Below are 22,539 nucleotides of genomic sequence, written 5' to 3' on the forward strand. Positions count from 1 at the left end.
GACTGAGGTGTAAGTTTGTTCCTTTGACTGGGCCATAGCTCTGCCCTTCCCAGTGTAGTTTGTAGTCATCTGTTGTCTAGGCATCCGGCTTACCTGGTTACCCCAATCAGATTTTCCCAGACTAGAACAGGTTCAGGTCTCAGAAAGAGGATATATTCAGTTTCAAGTCTCCCTGAGGGTGTGTATTAGAAATTGACAGAATTTCCTGTGAGGTCTCTAGTCATGCTTTTCCTAACCTGCCCAGCAAGTGGCACCTGTCAGCCTGTCACTCCCAACTGGTGCAGAGAGGTATGGCCCCTTTAATTCTTAGCTTAGGTTGTTTCTGTTTTGACTGTTTTCCCCCAGGCCCTGGGGTCTGAGTTCTGAGGGGAGGGTTGACACTAGGGCTGGTCCCCACCTCCTTCCTCTTAGGGAAGATACACTCCCTAGGGAGCTATCTTCTGCATTTCAATAGTGTCTTTGTCTCTCTGACTCTGTCCCTTCCACCCCTGTCTGGGTCAGAGTGCTGTGAACTGAAAATGGCTGAGGCTCCACTGAGCCATACAGGTTGAGAGAGAGAAAAAGGGAAAGAAAGCCCCCCTTCAGAGCCAGTCCATGGCCCCCCAATTTCACCCATTGGTCAGATAGATCACCTGGTTTTCTGGGCTCCCCCTCCTGGGGCACAGGTGTTTTCTGGCTCTCTAAGGTCAGTCTCTAAAAGTCTCTGTATTCTTTTTCTTTTTTTAATTAATTTTTTTCTTCTCCATCAGCCCCACCTCCTCTCCATTGGGAGCAACTTCAGTATTTTGCTGCTTGTCTGTTTGTAGCTTATATTCAGCAGTCCACATTTGTTAATTAAACCCCAGTAGGAGCTAGGTTGCATTATATTCGCTTGCTCTGAGAATGCTGCTTTCTCCCACAGTGAGATCCTGTAGCTCAGCCTGCCATGGGGGTAGGGGGCTCCCAGGACAGTTCTGCAGTTTTTACTCACAGATTTTATGCTGTGATCTCAGCCTTTCCACCCAAGCCAGGTTGGTGTATGATGTGTGGACAGTCACAGTTGTCCCCCAGCAGTTGTTCCAGATTATTTACTAGTTATTCCTGGTTGTCTATTAGTTGTTCCAGGGGACTGATTAAATTCCACACCTCTCTATGCCGCTGTCTTAGCTCCTCCTCTCTTTGTAATTTTAAGTTGCATTTTCCTGATCATGGATGATACTGAGTCCCTTTTTATACACTTATTGGCCACTTAGCTATCCTCTTTTCAGAATTTCTATTCCAGGTTTTGCACATTTTAAACACTGGGTTGTCTATCTTTTCCTATTTGATTTAACATGTTTCTTTCATACTCTGGACATAAGTACATTATCAAATACATGAATTGCAAATATTTTCTCCCACTCATTGGTTTGCTTTTCACTCTCTTAATGTTGTTTTTGATGAACAGAAGTTCTTAGTTTTAATATCATTCAGTTTTCTAATATTTTCCTTTTATTGTTATTTGCATCCTATTGTTGAAGAGCTTTGTCTATCCAAAAGTCATTAATATATTTTCCTATGTTATCTTCTACAAGTTTTAAATTTTACCTTACATATTTATAGCTATAATCTACCTAGAATTAGTTTTTGAGTAAGGTGTGAAGCTGGTGACAAGATTCACATTTTTCCCATAAGGATATCGAATTGACCCAGTAAAATTAATTGAAAAGACCAATATTTCCCCCATTGCACTACAAAATCACCTTGGTCATAAATCAGGTATTGATCTGTTTCTTGGACTTGTTATTCCATCCCACTCATTTGTTTGTCTAATTTCGTGTGGATATCATATCTTTTTAATTACTGAAGCTTTATCTTGTAATATAAATCCTCCAGTTTGTTCTTTGTGTCTCCATGTAAATTTTGGGTAAAGCTTGTTAATTTACACAAACACACATTTGTTGAAATTTTCATTAGGCTTGTAATAACCTATAAATAAATTGTGGGAGAACTGATAATCTTCTAATCCATGAACATGGGATAGACTTCCACTTATTTAGCTCCTCTTATGAAGACACAAACACTTCAGAAGGAAAAGCAGTGCAGAAGGGCAGGCTTGTTTCGGAGAGTTTCCCTGCTTTCAAGGATCTCAATCTTTCAAGTCCTAGCTGCTTGGTAACTCATCGATGCCTTCAAAGAGATAATTTTCCCAATTTTTTCTTGATCTGATACAGGCTGGTCTGCTGAAGTGGAGGTGAGTGTAAGGCAGGGCTTGGCATCCCACAGAGCTGAGTTCAAACCCAGGTTTTGCTACTTACTATACTTCTAACCTTTGCAAGCTTCAATTTCCTTTAAAAACATTAGATTAAAGACACATAAGCAGGAGATTATGGGGTTATTATTCTGGAAGAAGGATACATGGAAGGTCAGACAAAATTCAGGGAGAGGATCATATAATGACCACAATTATTCTCTGTGTGTTTGCATCAGGCACTGTTCCAGTTTGCTAATGCTGCCATTTTGCAAAACACCAGAAATGGATTGGCTTTTATAAAGGAGGTTTATTTGGTTACAAAGTTACAGTCTGAAGGCCATAAAGTGTCCAAGGTAAGGAATCAACAAAGGGTACCTTCACTGGAGAAAGGCCATTGGCATCCAGAAAATCTCTTTTAGCTGGGAAAGCACATGGCTGGCATCTGCTTGCTCCCAGGTTGTGTTTCAAAATGGCGTTTTCCAAAGTGTTGCTCTTGGGGCATTTTGTCCTCTCTTAGCTGCAGCTGCTCTTCAAAATGTCACTATCAGTTGCTCTCAGCTCTCTGTGCATTCTTCAAAGTGTCCCTTGTGGCTTTAGCAAGCAGTGAGCTCCTTCTGTCTGAGCTTTTATATGGCTCCAGTGATTTAATTCAGACCCACTCTGAATGGGTGGGGTAACACCTCCATGGGAATTAGTCTCTTGTCCACAGTTGATTGAGTCACATCTCCATGGAAACACTCAATCCATAGGTTCCAAAATCTAATCAACACTAATATGAATGGCCCCACAAGATTGCATCAAAGAACATGGAGTTTTGGGGGGACATAATACATCCAAACTGGCATAGCCACTGTGCCCTGAGACATCCTTATCCCCATTTCACAGATGAAGGAACCAAGGAGTACAGAGAAACACGCTCAAGATCTCAGCTAATTCCAAGAAGAGAAAGGGGTCTGAGTTTCAATGCAGGCAGCCTGAGTCAGAGCAGGTGCTCCTGATAGGAGACTTCAGTCATGGACCAGGGACTTCTACATTCACTGGGGGTATTTCAGATTTCTTTAAGACCAAAACAATGTATGATTTAGGAAGACACTCTGGCCAGGCTTGAAAAACGAATAACTCTCTCAACACAGTTTTTATATTTACATTTCTATGTCCTTATCTCTCTTGTCTAAACAAAACAAAACAAAAGATAAAAGCAAAACTCCTTCAATTTACCAAGGCATGTATTTACAGAGATCACCACCAGATTTGCTACAAATGTCATCCATTTTCTTGCTTTTTCTTTTCTGTCTTAAGTTTCTGGGTTCATCAATTCCCATCAAAACACTACTTCTTCAGAAGTGGATATATGAGATTTATTATATCTTCTAAATATATTCATGCTCCTTTCTTACCTATTTCCACATGGTCTTATTAGCTACATTGTTTCCACGTTTATTACTATCGCTTTTTGTTACTGAAAAGAGAATCTTGTCAATACTTATGTGATGTCTTCTGCTGGATGGAAATTTTAGATGCTATAGATAGGTTTAATAAATTTGCTTAATTTCTTTGGTTGTGAAAATAGTGTGCATATTTTAGCTTATTTTTATGTGAACATCATGTAGGTTTTTTTGGTGATTAATTCTTAGTCTATTATTAGCTTTTGCTCGTCCCTTGCTGTCATCTTCTCCCATTTGTTCTTTTCATTAAAACCTCATCGTTGTCTGCCTTTTGGCAGAGACATTTTAACTTTGCATATTCTAAGTAGCTGATATTATCTAGTGTTATCTCTTACATTCTTAAATACTGCATAAATTTATCACCTCTAAGCAACGGAGCCAATACTGTTGTCTGCTTATTTCTTAGACCCCTTTTGTCATTGGCTTGACATTGAAATCCTCTGTTAAGTTAGAATGATGATCTCTCTAGGTGTTAGTTATTTTCATTACTTCTCAGGATATTTGCCAGGCCTATGGATTTAATGGATTAGTTGCTTCTTGGGCCTATTATTAAAGTGATTTTTTAATCAGTTGATTCTCCTAATAGTGAAAATTTTCAATATGATTTCGTGTACCCTACAACAATAACTGTAATTTATTGAGTATGTATTATGTGTTTGGCTCTGTGTTAAATGCCCTGCACATGCCATCTCATTCAATCCTCCCCAGTACATAGTATTAGTCCATTTAACATATGGTGACACTAATCCAGCCATTAAATGACAGAGCACAATTTAACCCAATCTCTTGGACTCTGGAGCCCAGGCTCTGATAAATATAATATTAACATGTGACCCAATTGCTTTCCAGTAACGCTGAAAATTTGGCCAAGCTCATCTTCTCTAGTTTTCACCTTCATTAATGACTTTCTGTGTATTCTATTTGGTAATATACAGTCTTCTTGTCTTTCTTTCAAACCTACAAAATGAAAACCTAGTAGGAATTTTATGGCAAGAATTGAAATAAAAATTCAGGATTTTGGGTCACACCACCATTTTAATTATATTTTGAAACCCATGCTAAACATCCATGTAAACATCATTTCTGAAAGTTCTCGGTGGACATACTCGGCTTTCCTTCATGTGTTCCCCAATGCTGTTTGGAGATTAAGTCAGTTATGGAGAGAGAGTTACTGGTCATTGTTCTATGGAATCTTGTGTTCCAGCTTCGGGAAGCACAGGGACTGTGGCAATCTCCTCCTCCTGCATCTCGTGAGCCCATTCCTCGGCCTCATAGCACCAGATTAAAGCCCCAGATAAAAGAGCAGTGTTGCTAGAGGGCTGCTTGGAAATGGCCCTCCCTGGGCCTCAGTCTCCCAGGAGGAAAACATGCATCTCCACATCCACCTCTTGTCAGCCCCTTTGATATCCCGCAGCCTTCTACGAGCCAGAGCTTGGACTCCTCAGCCTCTTCCAGCCTTCTTCATCAGCACCGAGGCCCGTCCCTGCTGAGCATGAGAGCTCAGTTTCACTCTCTTGGCTTAGTCAATCAACCACCCTGTCAAGGTGACCATGAATTTCTTCAGTCTTAACCATGGATCCCACTTTGTTTCATCTTCAAAACTAAAAAGCATTTTTAACATCTTCATATAAAATTTACTTACAGTGTTGAATAGGTCCAAAGATAGAGTCTAGATGCAAACAAATATCCTCCCCACTGGTTTACCCATAAGTAACAGGTAGGGATTCATTTGTGCTAAAACAAAAATTCTCAAGATGCCTTGCTGATGTCACAATATCAAGATTTGCCAGTTCCTTCTCTGCCAGTCCACAGATAGAACAAAAATGAAAGGTATTAATTTGTTAAGTGCTAGAGAACCAACCAGCCCCTGGGCACCACCAATGTGGGTCTCACAGAGCATCTCATCTAGCAAACTGTTCTAGAAGCTTCTCAGGATCACCTGTTTGTGATCTATGGGGCAACATGGTATCATGGAGCCACCAGAAAGTTTTAGTTTTACTCTGTTTGACCATGCCCCTACATCCACACAGCCATGGTTTAATTCCTAGATGCTCAACCAACTTGCATGAAGTTTACCATTAACCCAAGCTCTTCTTTTAGAAAGTTTAGAGGGACTGGTTCCCCCTATCCCCCGCCACTCCCCAGGGCTGTTGTAACAAAGTAGAATGGACTGGGTGCCCTGAAACAACAGAGATCTTTATTGTCACACAGATCTGGAGGCTGGAATTTCAAAATTGAGTTGTTTGCAAGACCATGCTCCCTCTGAGGTCTCCACAGAGGACACTGTTCCCTGCCCCCCTCCTGACTTCCGGCGGTGGCTGGTCATCTTGGCACTCCTTGGCTTGTGACAGAGCCGCTCCAGTCTCTGCCTCTCTTTATGTGTCCATCTTCTCTCTCATGCCTTGTCTGACTCTTAGCCTTTCTTATAAGAACAAGAGTCACATTGGATGTAGGGCCTGCATTAGTGCAACTAAGCCCACTTGCAACGACCCTCTTTCCAAATAAGGAAGCATCCTGAGGTCCTGGGAGTCAGGACCTGAAAATCTTTTTGAGGGTCACAATTTAACCCACAACAGTGAAGACCATCACTTCCCTCTCCGTGTTCTTATGAACCGAGTAATGCACCCCATGGAAAGGCCACACCACGCGGCTCTCCAGAACTGGCCAATCACCCCTCTCCCTGTCTGCATTTTCCTCTTGCTTTTTTTATATTGTTGAAAGGCCAACTTTTTTCACTTTTCAATTTTACATCCTTTTTTGTGATATCCCATCCTATAGGGAGACTCTTGATCTCACAATTTCTCAGAATCACTGAGCTCACCTCTCCACACTCAGCTAGTCCCCCAGGGTGAGGGATGTGAACCGATTTCCATCTTTCCCCCATCTCGGGTTTCCAGTTCCTTCCGGTTACAGTCTCCACTTCCCTTCCAGTTGGCATATCCTCCTCCTTGCAGGAGAGATTGGGTGTGGCAGGGAAAGGGAAGGTTTAGCTTTCTCCTTCTCACCATCTGCCCCACCACCACCCCTAGCAGCCATGTGGACACAGTGGGGTGGGATTTCCCTTGTAATTTGCTGATCTGCTCCCCCAGGAGAGGTGGCCACACAGGCTGGTTGACCTCGGGCTTGGCTGTGAGGCCCCTGGTTTCATGGGAACGTGGAAATCCAGGGGAACGGGTGCACCCCAGCCTTCTGCCCTTCACCAACCCTCTCCATGCTTTGATCCAAGAGCAGCAGATACTAAGGTACAAGCCTGGATTCCTGGGCACTTCCTGGGCCCTCTCTGCCGGGTGGGAGGGCCCCAGAGTATTTAAAAACCACTGCAGTAGGGCTCGCCCCCTCTGTTTGCTTCTTCAACTTGTCAACCCATTCTAGGCCCTTTTCAGGATCATTTGCCGATCAGCATGGTACAGTGGAGACACCAGAATGAGCATTAATTTTATTTTACTTAACTATGCCCCCACATCAGCATAGGTGAGTTTGATGCCTAGATCCTCAGTCAACTTTTGTAAGGTTTTCTGGAATTCTAAACTTCCTCTTTTACAAAGCGTGGCGGGCGTTGCTCGAATGGGCTCGGTAGTGAGGGGTGGGTTCTCCTGTGTGGTTCTCCTCGTGGCCTCATCGTTCAGTCTCTGAGGAGAGAGACCTTTGACCTCTGAACCCTGAGGCTGGCTGGTTGACTTCGGTTTAGGCTTCAACAAGAGAAGCCCCATTAGGCTCTGGGCATAACTACATTCTCAGTGAAGTTTTCCAGAGCTCTACAGTTTGGGCAAAAGCTCAGCAAGAATGTGTTGCTTTCCTAAGCCATGCTCCTCAGCTAAGGGGGGTGGGGATCTCTGAGGTGCCCAGGAAGCAGTTCTCAGGCATCTCAGCATCCTCTGGGCATGGTACCATCCACTAGCACCAAAATTGTGCCTATATCCTAATTCCTCCCTTATTCTAGCACTGAGGAGCAAGAAACAGACTGCATTTTTTCCCACTATTTTTGCAAGTCGTAGCATCAGTCTCTGCTATCTTCTAAGTCTCTGCTATTCTCTTATTTTCAGGTTTGCTTCAGAGCTTCTGTTTCCACCTGTGTTCAAAAGCCTTTTATAAGGCATGTTCATCAGAAACCCCCAGGGCAGCTGTGTTAATTTCTTTTGATGCTCTAAGAAAAGATTTCAGGCAGAAAGGGTCCCCATCTACCACTGTCCTTTAGCCTTTGTTTCTCGGTTTCTGCTCTCTCTCTTCTTTCTCTCTCTCTCTTTCCTCCTTTTCTCTTTCTGCTTGGACCTGCTATTACCACGATGGCTCCTAGTCCTCCCAGGTCCTCCAGTTGAAGGCTGAAGACCTCTCTCTCCCCTGAATGCCAGTGACACACCAGCCTTCTCTGATCTGAACTCCTTTAACTCAGCAAGCTCCTCCTGGCCTCCAGGGCTTGGCACTCACTGCCCGTCTGTCTGGAACACTCACCGTGCTCCCCGTCTGTCTGGAACACTCACCGTGCTCCCCGTCTGTCTGGAACACTCACTGTGCTCCATCTCCTCCCCGCCACTGCAGCCTTGCCCTCACCTGGCTCCTTATTCCTCTCATCCTTCAGGTCTCCAGCTTCATATCACTTCTGCAGAAGGGCTTTTCTGACCACTCTCTCCTACCCCCCCACCCTGTCTAGAGTACATCCTCTGGGTCACTCTCAATCATATCTCCCTGTTCTCTTCCTTCATAGGATCACATTTCTAATTATGTATGTTTCTGTGTTTATTTCCTACCCTCCTCTGCCAATTAGACTCTAAGCCTCATGAAAGCAGGGGCTTGTTTGCCACTGTAACCCTAAACCCAGCCCGAGGCACAAAAAGTCCCCCATAAACATTTATTGAATGGATGAATGAATGAACAACCAAATGCTGACTATTTTAGGCACATATTCTCTAGAAGAAAAAAGAAAGTGATAAATTTGAAAATGTAGCAACTGAAGGTTTTAGAGAATAACAATTCTTTATCTCAGCTTTGCTAACAATCGAGCCTGATTAGCTTGACTGGGATGTCGCCTGGGAGTGTCCCAGTTTTAACACTGAAAGCCCACATCCTGGGAAACCCTTCACTCCCAGGAGAACCACGGTGGTTGTCAGCCAACCTCACACAATCTCTGCCTTAACCCTGCCTGGGGTGAGTGGTCATCACATTTTTCTGACCTGTGAATGTTTGCATTCAGCACTGAGAGAGATTCGTTTTTGTGGATCGTTTTAGCTGTGTAGAAATCTTCCCTTCCCTTTGCATGCAAAGGCATATGTGGGCTGTGAACCCAGCCAGGACTGGGTTCTTATTTTGGTTGGTGTATTAATTTCAGGGACTATAAAGTTCATTTTACCCTGGAGTGGCTGTTGCTAAATATGGTGCTCTTTTTATCATACTAAGCTGTAGGGAATAGCATTTTTTTTCCTTCTTTCATATGTTGGTAAGATCTTTTCTTTACACTTGGACTTCAAGAATTTGGGGCCACTGATTATCTGGGAGACCCCATATTTGGATTTCTCTTTGAGTTTTTTCTATGATAATTCTTTGGGGCCCTCACTGTGAGAATTTCCCTTTGTTTTCTTATTTTCCTCCTATTTTCTCACTTGCTTCCTTCAAATTTACCTATAGCTTGGAGAACTTCCCTCTTCCATCAATTCTCAAGGCCCCTCCTTGTTTTAAAGCCCAATTTGGGGGATGTTTTGAATCTCATTGTCTCCCTGTCTCATCTGTGAGCCTCCTTCTACTTCTTCCTGTTGGCTGGTAAAGATTTTTCAGTTTGCTAGTTATTGTTTCTAACGTCCTTTTATAATTCACTGAAGCTCGTGATTATAAAAAGGGGGCTGATTCAAAATCTTCCTGTTTCTGAATTTCTGAGAAATGCTTCATGAACCATTTCTTTTCTCTGTCCTTCCTGTCTGCTTCCATTTTATTCCATCTTATAATAGTAATTACTAATAATACCATGCAAGGGGCTCTTTCATTGAGTCATCTTTTTGTTTCTTTCCTGAATAAATTTATTAACTAGTCTACTATTTTCTTTCTTTAAAGTTCTGCCTGCCTTGTAACTCAGCAGCCACGGTGACTTCTCCTCTACTTTGAGTTTTAATTGAGTCCTATTTTTATAGGGAAAACACATGCACACACACAAAATTGAGTGCAAAGGCTTGTAACTCCTAACTGAATCTCTCTAGTTTTGCCATTTAGATTTGGTCCCAGAAATGGCATCTTCTCTGGTTCAGGAACATCCTCACCTTTGCGAGCCCAAACTAATAAAGGGATAGAGTGCATCCAGGACTTGGCAGGAAAAACAATTCTATGGGTATTTATTTGGAAATCAGTAAATAGAAGCTGAGTGTGGGGAGGTGCAAAGGGGAAGCATTTGATCTCCAGCAGGATTATTTCCTACCATGAACAGTCACATCAATATGAGGATCTTAACAGCCAAAACAACCTGAAGGCACAAGAGACCCAGAGGGATGGTGAGGCATTCTATTCGTGATTCCTTCTTGAAACATGCCAAACACTGTTTTCATTGATGTCAGGATCACATGCACACCCAGGAAACTGTCAGTTATGGGGAGCATTTGGAGAGGATGTACAGCAGCTCTGGGCTAATGCTTGCCCAGCTTCTGTACTCACTCTGTCTCCCTTGTGAGTCGGGGTCTTTCTCTTGATCTCTAAGGAGAGAGAATCTGATAGGGTCTGATGATCACATGCAATCAGAAGGGAACCTGGCCCTTTTGAAGCTGTGTGGGGCAGAAAGTGAGAATATGGACAGCTGATAAACAATGCTAGAAGTTCCAGCTGGGTTAGAGAGGAGGTGGAAGAGACTAGACAACTTGTTTCTGAAATTTCCCTGTGACATTCATTGCCGTCTTTTGCCTCCATGTCTTTTGCCTTGATGTATGAGGCTGAATAATAAAATCAATTTTCAACGATTTTTCCCTTATTTCACTAGGTTTGATCTAACATCTGTTACTTGAAATTCCATTGGCTTCCTCTGCCATCTTTTTGTATCCCAATCCTACCTGTCCTTAAAAGCCCAACGCAGATGCCGATCCACCAGGAAACCCACCTGGAGTCTCACGCACCTCCCAAATCTCAGCATGTTAATTTATTGTGGCCCTAAATCCTGGCCACATTACATTGTAGGCATTCTCCTTCTGACCTTGAACTTCAAGGGCGGTAACCATGTGTATTTCACCTCTGCTCCCCAGCATCTCCTAGCACTACTTATGGCACAGAGCAGGAGCTTGTGGTAGGCAGGATAATGGTGGTATGGTACCTTACCTGGCAAAAGGGAATTAAGGTTGCAGATGCAATTAAGGTTGCTAATCATCTGACCTGGAGATGAGCAGATGACCCTGGATTAGTTGAGGGAACCCAATGCAATCACAGGAATCTTTAAAAATAGAAGAAGGGGCAGGAGAGAGGGTCAGGGTGGTGTGATGTGAGAAGGACTCACCCTGTCACTGCTGGCTTTGAAAGGAGTGAAGGGGCCATGAGCCAAGAAATGTGGGCAGCCTCTAGAAGCTGGAAAAGTCAAGGAAACAGATTCTCCCGAAGAGCTCCAGCAGGTACACAGCCCTGCCAACATGCAGTGAGACCCATGCCTGAATTTTCACCTACAGAGCCGTAAGATTAAAAATAAAAATTGTTTTATTTTCAGCCATTCAGCTTATAATCATTTGTTAAAGCAGCAAAAGAAAATCAACACAAAGCTCAATAAATATTTGTTTAATCAATCATAGTGATTTTTTAATCATTGTTTATTCTTATCATTGGAAATTAAATCAACTCAATTTTCACAGGAGCTCATCTTTAGAAGTTTTTTGATTATTTATGGAGATGAGCAGAAATATTCTTATTCTTTTCATTAAAACATACTTTCAAACAATTTTTTTAATATTTGAGAAAGGAGAAAAGATCATTCATAGCCTCAATGAGATGAAACCACTTTCATTTTCTCTTCCTTTCAATCCCTGATCATAGGTGCATATACATAGCAGAAATATAATTGTTTATTCCTTTACATTTAATATGGTACAAAAAATGTTGTTGTATAGTTCTGTATGGCTCTTATAATTTTCATTATAAACATTACCTTATACTCAATGAAGTTGAGGTTCTAGAAGTTACTTCCATTCCTAGTCTGTGGGTCACTTTGGTTATACCAAGATTTTTTTTCTTTTTACACATCAAGAAAATACTAGAATTAGATTTTGCCTTCATTTAGACTTTTGTTCCAGTTGAATTTATCTGCACAGCAGATTTCCATAACTGAGATGGAAAGGGTCCTAGTAACTGCTGAGGCCCTTGATGAATATCACCAGGGTGATTCCAGGAAGGTATTAGTGATTCCAATTTCACAATTTTTCCAGTATTGGGGTTTATCATAATAGATGGTACTGCATTGCTTTGTTGTTAATAAGGATTGACGTTTATCCATTTTTATTTTATTGGTTATATTTTACTGAGCAAAATATATTTATTGCCTTTATTTATTTACCACTGCGATTTGATTGTTTTCTTATATATTTATAAAGAATATACACTTAGAAAATGTGAATCTTAACTTTCTTTCAAATTAATATACATTTATTTTGTCATCTAGTTTGCTTTTTAATTTTAGCTGTGGAAGTTTGGTTTGCCTTTACTTTTTTCTTTCTTTCTTTTTTTTTTTTTTTTTTTTTTTTTGAGTAATTATTTAGGAAAACAAAACAAAACCAAAATATCAACAATAAAATGAATCAACATTTATGTTATCTAAACTCCATGAAGTTGGGTAGACAATTTAGAATAAATTGAAAAGTTTGAAATTGAATGTTGTATGAATAATCTGTTATGGTAGCTTCAAATATTTTATCTGGTAACTGATTACATAATTTAAAACATTAACAGCAAATTATTATTTGTGACAAAATTTTCATACCTCAGTTAATTTTCTCTTATCCCCTGACAAAGCTATAATTTGACAATCAATCTGGAAATTAAGTCTATTCCAGGAAAACTAACCTCTTCTTCTTTCTTAACACTTTCGCCAATTATAAAAATAGTGTACATTTATTTTACAGAAATTAGAAATGACAGAAAGGAACTAAAAAATAAATAAATTTCAACCCTGATCTCACCATCCAGAAATAACTCGTTAACATTGAAGCTTCTTTTTCCCATGTGCATGTGTGGCTATATAAACATTTTATTAAAATTTTGGTTATGCCATTTTACATCGTTGTCTTCTATCACTGGATAATTTGGGGCAAGCATTTTCCCATTCCATTAAATGCTTTTGACCCAATCGTACAGCTGGAAAACAAAATCTACACGGGCTAATTAGGCTCTACCTTAGAAGCACTCTGAGCTCCTGAAGGAAGCCTTCTCATTCCTTAATGGAAGGATGAGTCCAGTTCTTCTGCCCTTGGTTCTGAGATCAAGTTTGTGGACCCCTGGGGTAGAGCTGACAGCTGAAAGAGGCGCCTTATCTGGAGCACCGAAGGTCTCCTATGTCACGTACCCCACCAGTTCTGCCCACCCCTTAAAAGTTCATGCACATTGTGTTCCGAGGCACTGCTTATTTTTAGGTGATGTTTTCCTCTTGTTTCTGCAGCTGTTTTTAATCACAAGCTTCGGGGACCAACTCCCAAAGAAACCTGGCAGAGGCAAAGGTGTAAAGAAGGAGGGAGAAGCCAAAGCCACTCATCAGAACCATCCTGGACATTGTATTCTTGGAGATGGACACTGCCCACTTAGAACTTTCCTTGTACGAGTACACGGTGACCAAAGTGCCTAGGGTACAAGGCCTGACAATCCTGAGTTCAAGTCCCCATGCTGCCTCTTCAATGCCAGCTGGGTGGCCTTGGGGAACTTCAATCTCCCCTTCGGTGCAACAGTGAATACTCCTCTAAGCTATAAGGGCTAAATGATTATATAAAACTGCTGCATAAACCATAATAACCATTTCTGAACCTTGAGTAGAAAGGGAGAAGGAACTTCTGGAGGCCTCCGTCTCATGCCCTCATCATTTATTGATTATGCTTTCACAAGGGCTTTAGTTTCATTGGGCTGCCATAACAAATTGCCACAAACTGGGTGGCTTAAAACTACAGAAACTATTATTTGCTGTACTGGAAGCCACAAGTCCATAATCCAGCTGTCGGCAGGGCTATGCTCCCTTTGAGATCTGTAGGGGCAAACTCTCCTTTGCCTCTTCCTGCTTCTGGTGTTTGCCAGCAATTGTCAGTGCTCCTTGGCTTATGGATGCAGCACTCCAATCCCTGACTCCATCTTCAAATGGCCGTCTCTCCTGTGTCTGTCTGTCTCTGTGTCCAAATTTCCCTCTTCTTATAAGGACATCAGTAGTATCAGATCAGGGCCCACCCTAATACAATTTGGCCTCATCTTCAATCCCAACTTCAAAGACCCTATTTCCAATAAGGTTACATACACAGACTAGGGTTGGGACTTGAACTTGTCTTTTTGGGGGCAGAATTCAACCCAAAACAACAAGTATATCAACAACGAAATGAACCAACTTATGTGTTGTCTAAACTCTATGGAAGAGACTTGATCATTCAGAATGAATCGAAAAGTTTCAAGTAGTTAGGGGAATGCTAGCAGCTGCAACAAATCCCCAAATTTCAGTGGATCAACACAATGAAAGTTTATTTGTCACTCATCCAATACAAGTATTCCTGGTTGGCAGGCAAAATTCCAGGGACCCAGGCTCTTTCCATATTGTGGCTCCATCCTCGTCCTCCAGGGCTTCAGGGACCTCTGCATTTCAACCAGCAGATTGGGAAAATGAACAGAGTTTAGGTGCACACCTATCTCTTAACCAACTAAGCCAGAAGTGACACACATCCTTCCACTCGCATTCCATTGGCAAGAATCAGATTCATAGTGCAGCCAACTGCTGAGGAAGCTGGGAAATGTAGTTTAGGTTGGGTGAGCCACCAGCCAGCCTGCCACATGGATTAATCTAGCTAATAGAAGGAAGCATATGCCAAGAACAGCTGCTAAGATTGAGCCACATTCATAGTTCTGGGCTAAAAGTGAATGCTATCGTTTCCTCTGTGATCTTTCCAGGATACTCCTTGTCTACAAGAGTCTTCAGAAGAAGACCAACTACAGTTGTAGTCTTTTAAAACTGGAGGTCTTATAAGAAGGCAAGTGATGGCACAGTTAGGAGAAGGGCATGTGACAACCGAGGCAGAGAACGCCACGGTCCCAGCAAGCCACAGCCCAAAGCCAGGAGAGACACAAGGATCAGATTCTTCCCTGCAGACTTCAAAGGAAGCACGGCCCTGCCAACCCCTTGATTTTGAACTTCTGACCCCTAGAACCACGACAGAACAAATTTCTATTATGTCAAGCCACCCAAATTGTGATACTTGGTTATAGCAGCCACGTCAAACTAAAGCACATACTATGTGCCAATAAGCTCTACCCATAAAATGGGAAACATTGGAGGACTGCGGGATGGATTTCCCTTTTCTCTGGTGAGGATATCCAGCCCTCTTGCTTCCTCCCTCAGAGATGCTACAAGCTTCGAGAGGAGAGCTGCTACACTCAAATGCCTGTGTTCCATTCTAATCCCAAGTCTGGCTGTTGGCTCAGATCTGGGCTCTGCCCTGACTAGCTGTGTGGCCTTGGGCAAGTTGCCTCGCCTTTCTGGGCCTCTGCTTCCTGACTTATATGAAAAGGATGGATGAGGCCATATGTGGAAACTCTTAGCACCGAGCCCAAGCACTGAAAGGGCCCCAAACACATAGCTGTTACTATCGTCCCCATACCTTCCACCACCACCCCACACTGCAAATCCACAACCATCCCTATTAAGCGTGCAGGTACAGAAATTGGGCAAAGAATTTGTTATTCAAATAAATAACTCCCTGAATCCACTAGCTGTGAAATCTGCCAGTGAAGATGTGCAAAGTGTGATTATTTTGATGATGGAAAGTTGGATAGAGAATGCTCTAAATCATGGCTTGCGAATCCCTTTCATAGACAAATGTAATATTAATAGGTATCATTTATTAAATACTCACTTTTGTGAAAAATGCTAAACTGGGCTTTTTATATATCCACTTTCATTAACTCCCACAGGAATGCTGTGGAGTGGGTATTATTATCCCCTATTTTACAGAGTGGACCCAAGAGAGGATCAGAGGGGTTTATAATTTGCTTGAAGCCACACAGCTGCTCAATTGCAGAGTCAGGATTCGAGCTCAAGTCCCCCAGCAACAGGGCTCTGCACCGCCCACTGGGAAACACTGCCCCCTGCCCAGGGTCCTTTAAACAGGCTCCTTCTGGGATGCAGTAGGAAAGAATCATGATATTTATGGAACATGCTATCATTTTCAAGGTCCAGACTCTCGTGTGGTCCTCATATCACCCTGTAAGATCAGCAGAGCAGGGATGACCACCTACCTGTTCCAGTTTGCTAAAGCTGCCACTATGCAAAATACTAGAAATGGATTGGCTTTTATAAAGACAGTTTATTTGGTTACAAATTTACAGTTCTAAGTGTCCAAAGTAAGGCATCAACAAGAGGACACCTTCACTGAAGAATGGCCTCTGTCAGCTGGGAAGGCAAACTCTGGGCTTCATCTCTTAGCTTAGCATCTCCAAGCATCTCTAAGCGTCAGCAAGCATCTCTGTCTGTGTCAACTCTTAGTTTCTCTCTCAAATGCTCCAGTAAACTGATCAAGACCCCCCTGAAGGAGCGGGGCCACACCTCCATGGATATAATCTAATCAAAAGTATCACTCACGGTTGGTTGGGTGAGTCACATTTCCATCAAAAGTTTCCACCCTAATCAAAAGACTAATAAATCTGCCCCCACAAGACTGCATTTAAGAACATGGGTTTTGGGGGACATAATATATGCAAACCAGCACACCGCCTTGGGCAGAGAGGAGAATAGGAGTCTTGGCATAGCCCTCCCAGCATTGGGTAAGGGAGCCCAGGCTTGGTCCTTGCGACAGCCACCATGAACACTAGCATTTTCTGAGCACCAGCTCCCCACCGTGCCAGGCACTGTGGCGAGGACTTCATATCGATTTCTCAGTTAGCACTCTTAAAAACTCTGAGAGGTGGGTCTCTTTCTTGTCCCCATGTTATAAATGCACATCAACCCTTAAATATTAGAATCCTGTACCTGCAATGGAGAAGACAAAACTGACACATTTTTCAAACCTGAAGAGACTAAATCTTGCCTCCCGTGCATCGTTTCTGAAAAGAAAAGGATCACTCATTCATGCAACAAATATTTACTGAGCCTCTCCTTCGTGACATGGGACAATGCTTCTACTCTCACAGAGGCATGGCAAGCATCTCAGCTTCCTGTGGGTCCTGGAACAAAGTACCACAAACTGGGTCTCCTGAAAACAACAGAAATTTATTCTGTGACAGCTTCAGAAGCCAGATGTCCAAAATCAAGGTGCAAGCAGGGCCACGCTCCCTCGGAATTTTCTAGGAAAGAGTCCTTCTTCCCTCTTCCAGCTTCTGGGGAGCAAGAATCAGAAGAAAGGATGGCCAATTGCCACTTAGAAACACAAATGCAATCATCCTAAATTTTAAATATTAACCAGTCAAACCCAAGAGGTTATGAAAGAATTCAGTTTTATCCAAGGGGCAAAGGACAATTCAGCCTAAAAGAAGTTAGTTCCGTAATTCACCACAGAGACCAAGCAATATTAATTATCTCAATGTATACAAAAAGACATTCGATAAAATTCAACATTTAGAATTAATTTTTTAAAAATCTTAGTAAGTCAAGAACAGGATGAAAGTTCCTCAACATTTATGGTGGCTTGGAGGCTGTATGTACCCCAGAAAGGATCATTTTCTTTTCATCCATTCCTGTGGGGCCTTTTGATTAGTTTATTTCAACTGGAATGTGACCTACCTCATTCAACTTGGGTCTTAATCCTCTTGATGAAAGGACTCTTACTGGAGTCCTTTATAACAGGATAAAACGAATACAGAAAAAGAGATGAAATTAAGAGAAGTGCACAGAAAAAACCCTGGAGAAGCTAAGAGAGGACCCACAGAAAACAGAGAAAGCCATTGGAGCCAGAAGCCAAAAGCAATGAGCCCACGAGGGAAGGAGCAGCAGACGTCACCGTGTGCCTTGCTATCTGACAGGGGTGTCCAGATGCCAGCAGCCTGTCTTCAGAGTGCAGGTATCGTCCTGTTGACACCTTGAGTTGGACATTTTCATGGCTTAATAACGGTAAATGGCAAGTTACTAAATCCCCATTGTAAAAGCCAACACATTTCTGGTATATCATGTTCGAGCAGCTTTGCCAATTAAAAACAACATACAAAAGGGTATCTATCAGAAACCTTTGGCAATTAAGTACTTAATGATGACATCTTAGAAGCATTCCCAGAAAACTGGCACAGAGACGAAGGGAAGAGATGTTTCTTTGGTACAAGTTACTCCTCCAGGAAAGTAGGTAAAAAGCCAGGAACTGCGTGGACTGGACACCACAGAGCAATCTGTCTTTGGGCATACTTCATACAACACTCATGAAAACGTGGAACTGCTGAGATCACCGAAATCTATAGACTGAGGCCAGACACCAGAGACTCTGAGAGCAGCCAGCCCAGCAGAGAGGAGACGGGCATAGAAGGAAAACAACACGAGAAGCTCCAAAGTAAAAGCAGAGGATTTTTGGAGTTCTGGTGAACACAGAAAGGGGAAGGGCGGAGATCAGGCCTTGAGGCGCATATGCAAATCCCGAAGCAAGGCTGATCTCTCTGCCCAGGGCACCTTTCCTTAATGGCCCTGGTTGCTTTGTCTATTAGCATTTCAATAACCCATTAGATCTCTGAGGAGGGCCGTTTTTTGTTTTTTTTTTTTTTTTAAATCCTTTTTGCTTTTTCTAAAACAATTACTCTAAGAAGCTCAATACAGAAAGCTTCAAAGAATTGAAATTTGGGCACGTCAAGTCAAGAGCAAAAATAAGAGAGCTCTGAGACAAAAGGCAATAATCCAGTGGCTGAGAAAATTCACTAAACAACACAACTTCCCAAGAAAAGGGGGGTGTCCGCTCACAGCCACCATCCTGGTGGACAGGAAACACTCCTGCCCATCGCCAGCCCCATAGCCCAGAGCTGCCCCAGACAACCCAGTGTGACGGAAGTGCTTCAAATAACAGGCACACACCACAAAACTGGGCGTGGACATTAGCCTTCCCTGCAACCTCAGCTGAATGTCCCAGAGCTGGGAAGGGGGAGCAGTGTGAATTAACAGAGCCCCATTCAGCCATCATTTGAGCAGACTGGGAGCCTCCCAACACAGCCCAGCAGCCCAGAACTGCCCTGGGGGGACGGCACTCACCTGTGACATAGCACAGTCATCCCTCAACAGAGGACCCGGGGTGCACAGCCTGGAAGAGGGGCCCACTTGCAAGTCTCAGGAGCCATACGCCAATACCAAAGACTTGTGGGTCAGTGGCAGAGACAAACTGTGGCAGGACTGAACTGAAGGATTAGACTATTGCAGTAGCTTTAAAACTCTAGGATCATCAGGGAGATTTGATTGTTAGGGCCACCCCCCCTCCCCGACTGCCCAGAAACACGCCCCACATACAGGGCAGGCAACACCAACTACACACGCAAGCTTGGGACACCAATTGGGCCCCACAAGACTCACTCCCCCACTCACCAAAAAGGCTAAGCAGGGGAGATCTGGCTTGTGGAGAACAGGTGGCTCGTGGACGCCACCTGCTGGTTAGTTAGAGAAAGTGTACTCCACGAAGCTGTAGATCTGATAAATTAGAGATAAGGACTTCAACTGGTCTACAAACCCTAAAAGAACCCTATCAAGGACAGCAAATGCCACGAGGCCAAAAACAACAGAAAATTATAAAGCATATGAAAAAACCAGACGATATGGATAACCCAAGCCCAAGCACCCATATCAAAAGACCAGAAGAGACACACCTAGAGCAGCTACTCAAAGAACTAAAGATGAACAATGAGACCCTAGTACGGGATATGAAGGAAATCAAGAAGACCCTAGAAGAGCATAAAGAAGACATTGCAAGACTAAATAAAAAAATGGATGATCTTATGGAAATTAAAGAAACTGTTGACCAAATTAAAAGATTCTGGACACTCATAGTACAAGACTAGAGGAAGTTGAACAACGAATCAGTGACCTGGAAGATGACAGAATGGAAAATGAAAGCATAAAAGAAAGAATGGGGAAAAAAAATTGAAAAACTCGAAATGGACCTCAGGGATATGATAGATAATATGAAGCGTCCGAATATAAGACTCATTGGTGTCCCAGAAGGGGAAGAAAAGGGTAAAGGTCTAGGAAGAGTATTCAAAGAAATTGTTGGGGAAAACTTCCCAAATCTTCTAAACAACATAAATACACAAATCATAAATGCTCAGCGAACTCCAAATAGAATAAATCCAAAAAAACCCACTCCGAGACATATACTGATCACACTGTCAAACATAGAAGAGAAGGAGCAAGTTCTGAAAGCAGCAAGAGAAAAGCAATTCACCACATACAAAGGAAACAGCATAAGACTAAGTAGTGACTACTCAGCAGCCACCATGGAGGCGAGAAGGCAATGGCACGATATATTTAAAATTCTGAGAGAGAGGAATTTCCAGCCAAGAATACTTTATCCAGCAAAGCTCTCCTTCAAATTTGAGGGAGAGCTTAAATTTTTCACAGACAAACAAATGCTGAGAGAATTTGCTAACAAGAGACCTGCCCTACTGGAGATACTAAAGGGAGCCCTACAGACAGAGAAACAAAGACAGGACAGAGAGACTTGGAGAAAGGTTCAGTACTAAAGAGATTCGGTATGGGTACAATAAAGGATATTAATAGAGAGAGGGAAAAATATGGCAAACATAATCCAAAGGATAAGATGGCCGATTCAAGAAATGCCTTCACGGTTTTAACGTTGAATGTAAATGGATTAAACTCCCCAATTAAAAGATATAGATTCGCAGAATGGATCAAAAAAATGAACCATCAATATGTTGCATACAAGAGACTCATCTTAGACACAGGGACACAAAGAAATTGAAAGTGAAAGGATGGAAAAAAATATTTCATGCAAGCTACAGCCAAAAGAAAGCAGGTGTAGCAATATTAATCTCAGATAAAATAGGCTTCAAATGCAGGGATGTTTTGAGAGACAAAGAAGGCCACTACATACTAATAAAAGGGGCAATTCAGCAAGAAGAAATAACAATCGTAAATGTCTATGCACCCAATCAAGGTGCCACAAAATACATGAGAGAAACATTGGCAAAACTAAAGGAAGCAATTGATGTTTCCACAATAATTGTGGGAGACTTCAACACATCACTCTCTCCTATAGATAGATCAACCAGACAGAAGACCAATAAGGAAATTGAAAACCTAAACAATCTGATAAATGAATTAGATTTAACAGACATCTACAGGACATTACATCCCAAATCACCAGGATACACATACTTTTCTAGTGCTCACGGAACTTTCTCCAGAATAGATCATATGCTGGGACATAAAACAAGCCTCAATAAATTTAAAAAGATTGAAATCATTCAAAGCACATTCTCTGACCACAATGGAATACAATTAGAAGTCAATAACCATCAGAGACTTAGAAAATTCACAAATACCTGGAGGTTAAACAACACACTCCTAAACAATCAGTGGGTTAAAGAAGAAATAGCAAGAGAAATTGCTAAATATATAGAGACGAATGAAAATGAGAACACAACATACCAAAACCTATGGGATGCAGCAAAAGCAGTGCTAAGGGGGAAATTTATAGCACTAAACGCATATATTAAAAAGGAAGAAAGAGCCAAAATCAAAGAACTAATGGATCAACTGAAGAAGCTAGAAAATGAACAGCAAACCAATCCTAAACCAAGTAGAAGAAAAGAAATAACAAGGATTAAAGCAGAAATAAATGACATAGAGAACAAAAAAACAATAGAAAGGATAAATATCACCAAAAGTTGGTTCTTTGAGAAGATCAACAAGATTGACAAGCCCCTAGCTAGACTGACAAAATCAAAAAGAGAGAAGACCCATATAAACAAAATAATGAATGAAAAAGGTGACATAACTGCAGATCCTGAAGAAATTAAAAAAATTATAAGAGGATATTATGAACAACTGTATGGCAACAAACTGGATAATGTAGAAGAAATGGACAATTTCCTGGAAACATATGAACAACCTAGACTGACCAGAGAAGAAATAGAAGACCTCAACCAACCCATCACAAGCAAAGAGATCCAATCAGTCATCAAAAATCTTCCCACAAATAAATGCCCAGGGCCAGATGGCTTCACAGGGGAATTCTACCAAACTTTCCAGAAAGAACTGACACCAATCTTACTCAAACTCTTTCAAAACATTGAAAAAAATGGAACACTACCTAACTCATTTTATGAAGCTAACATCAATCTAATAAAAAAAAAAAAAAAAAAAAAAAAAGAAGCATTCCCAGTAAATATAGGGGTCCTACAGAACTGATTGCTGTCATTCACACCAGTCATTACAGAACTGCAGGTTGACAATGTAAGAAAATAGAGAGCTAGAAATTGGAAAGGAAAAAAGAAAACTGTTGCTATTTGCAGACAGCAAGACTGCCCATCTAAAACATCCAAGAAATCAACTATAAGCTATTAGAACTAATAAGAAAGTTTATAACTATGGCTAGAGACAACATGGGTATAAATAACTCAATAGCTTTCCTATATACCAGTACTAATTGATGATAATTTTTAAAAGGATTTAATTTATAATATCACAAAAATAACATTCTAGAATATAAATATAATAAAAGATATATTTGAAGATAAGATAACTAAAAATCCTTATTGAATAACATGAAAACCTCAATAAAG

The sequence above is a fragment of the Choloepus didactylus genome, chromosome 10 (assembly GCF_015220235.1).
Source record: "Choloepus didactylus isolate mChoDid1 chromosome 10, mChoDid1.pri, whole genome shotgun sequence".
Taxonomy (NCBI): domain Eukaryota; kingdom Metazoa; phylum Chordata; class Mammalia; order Pilosa; family Megalonychidae; genus Choloepus; species Choloepus didactylus.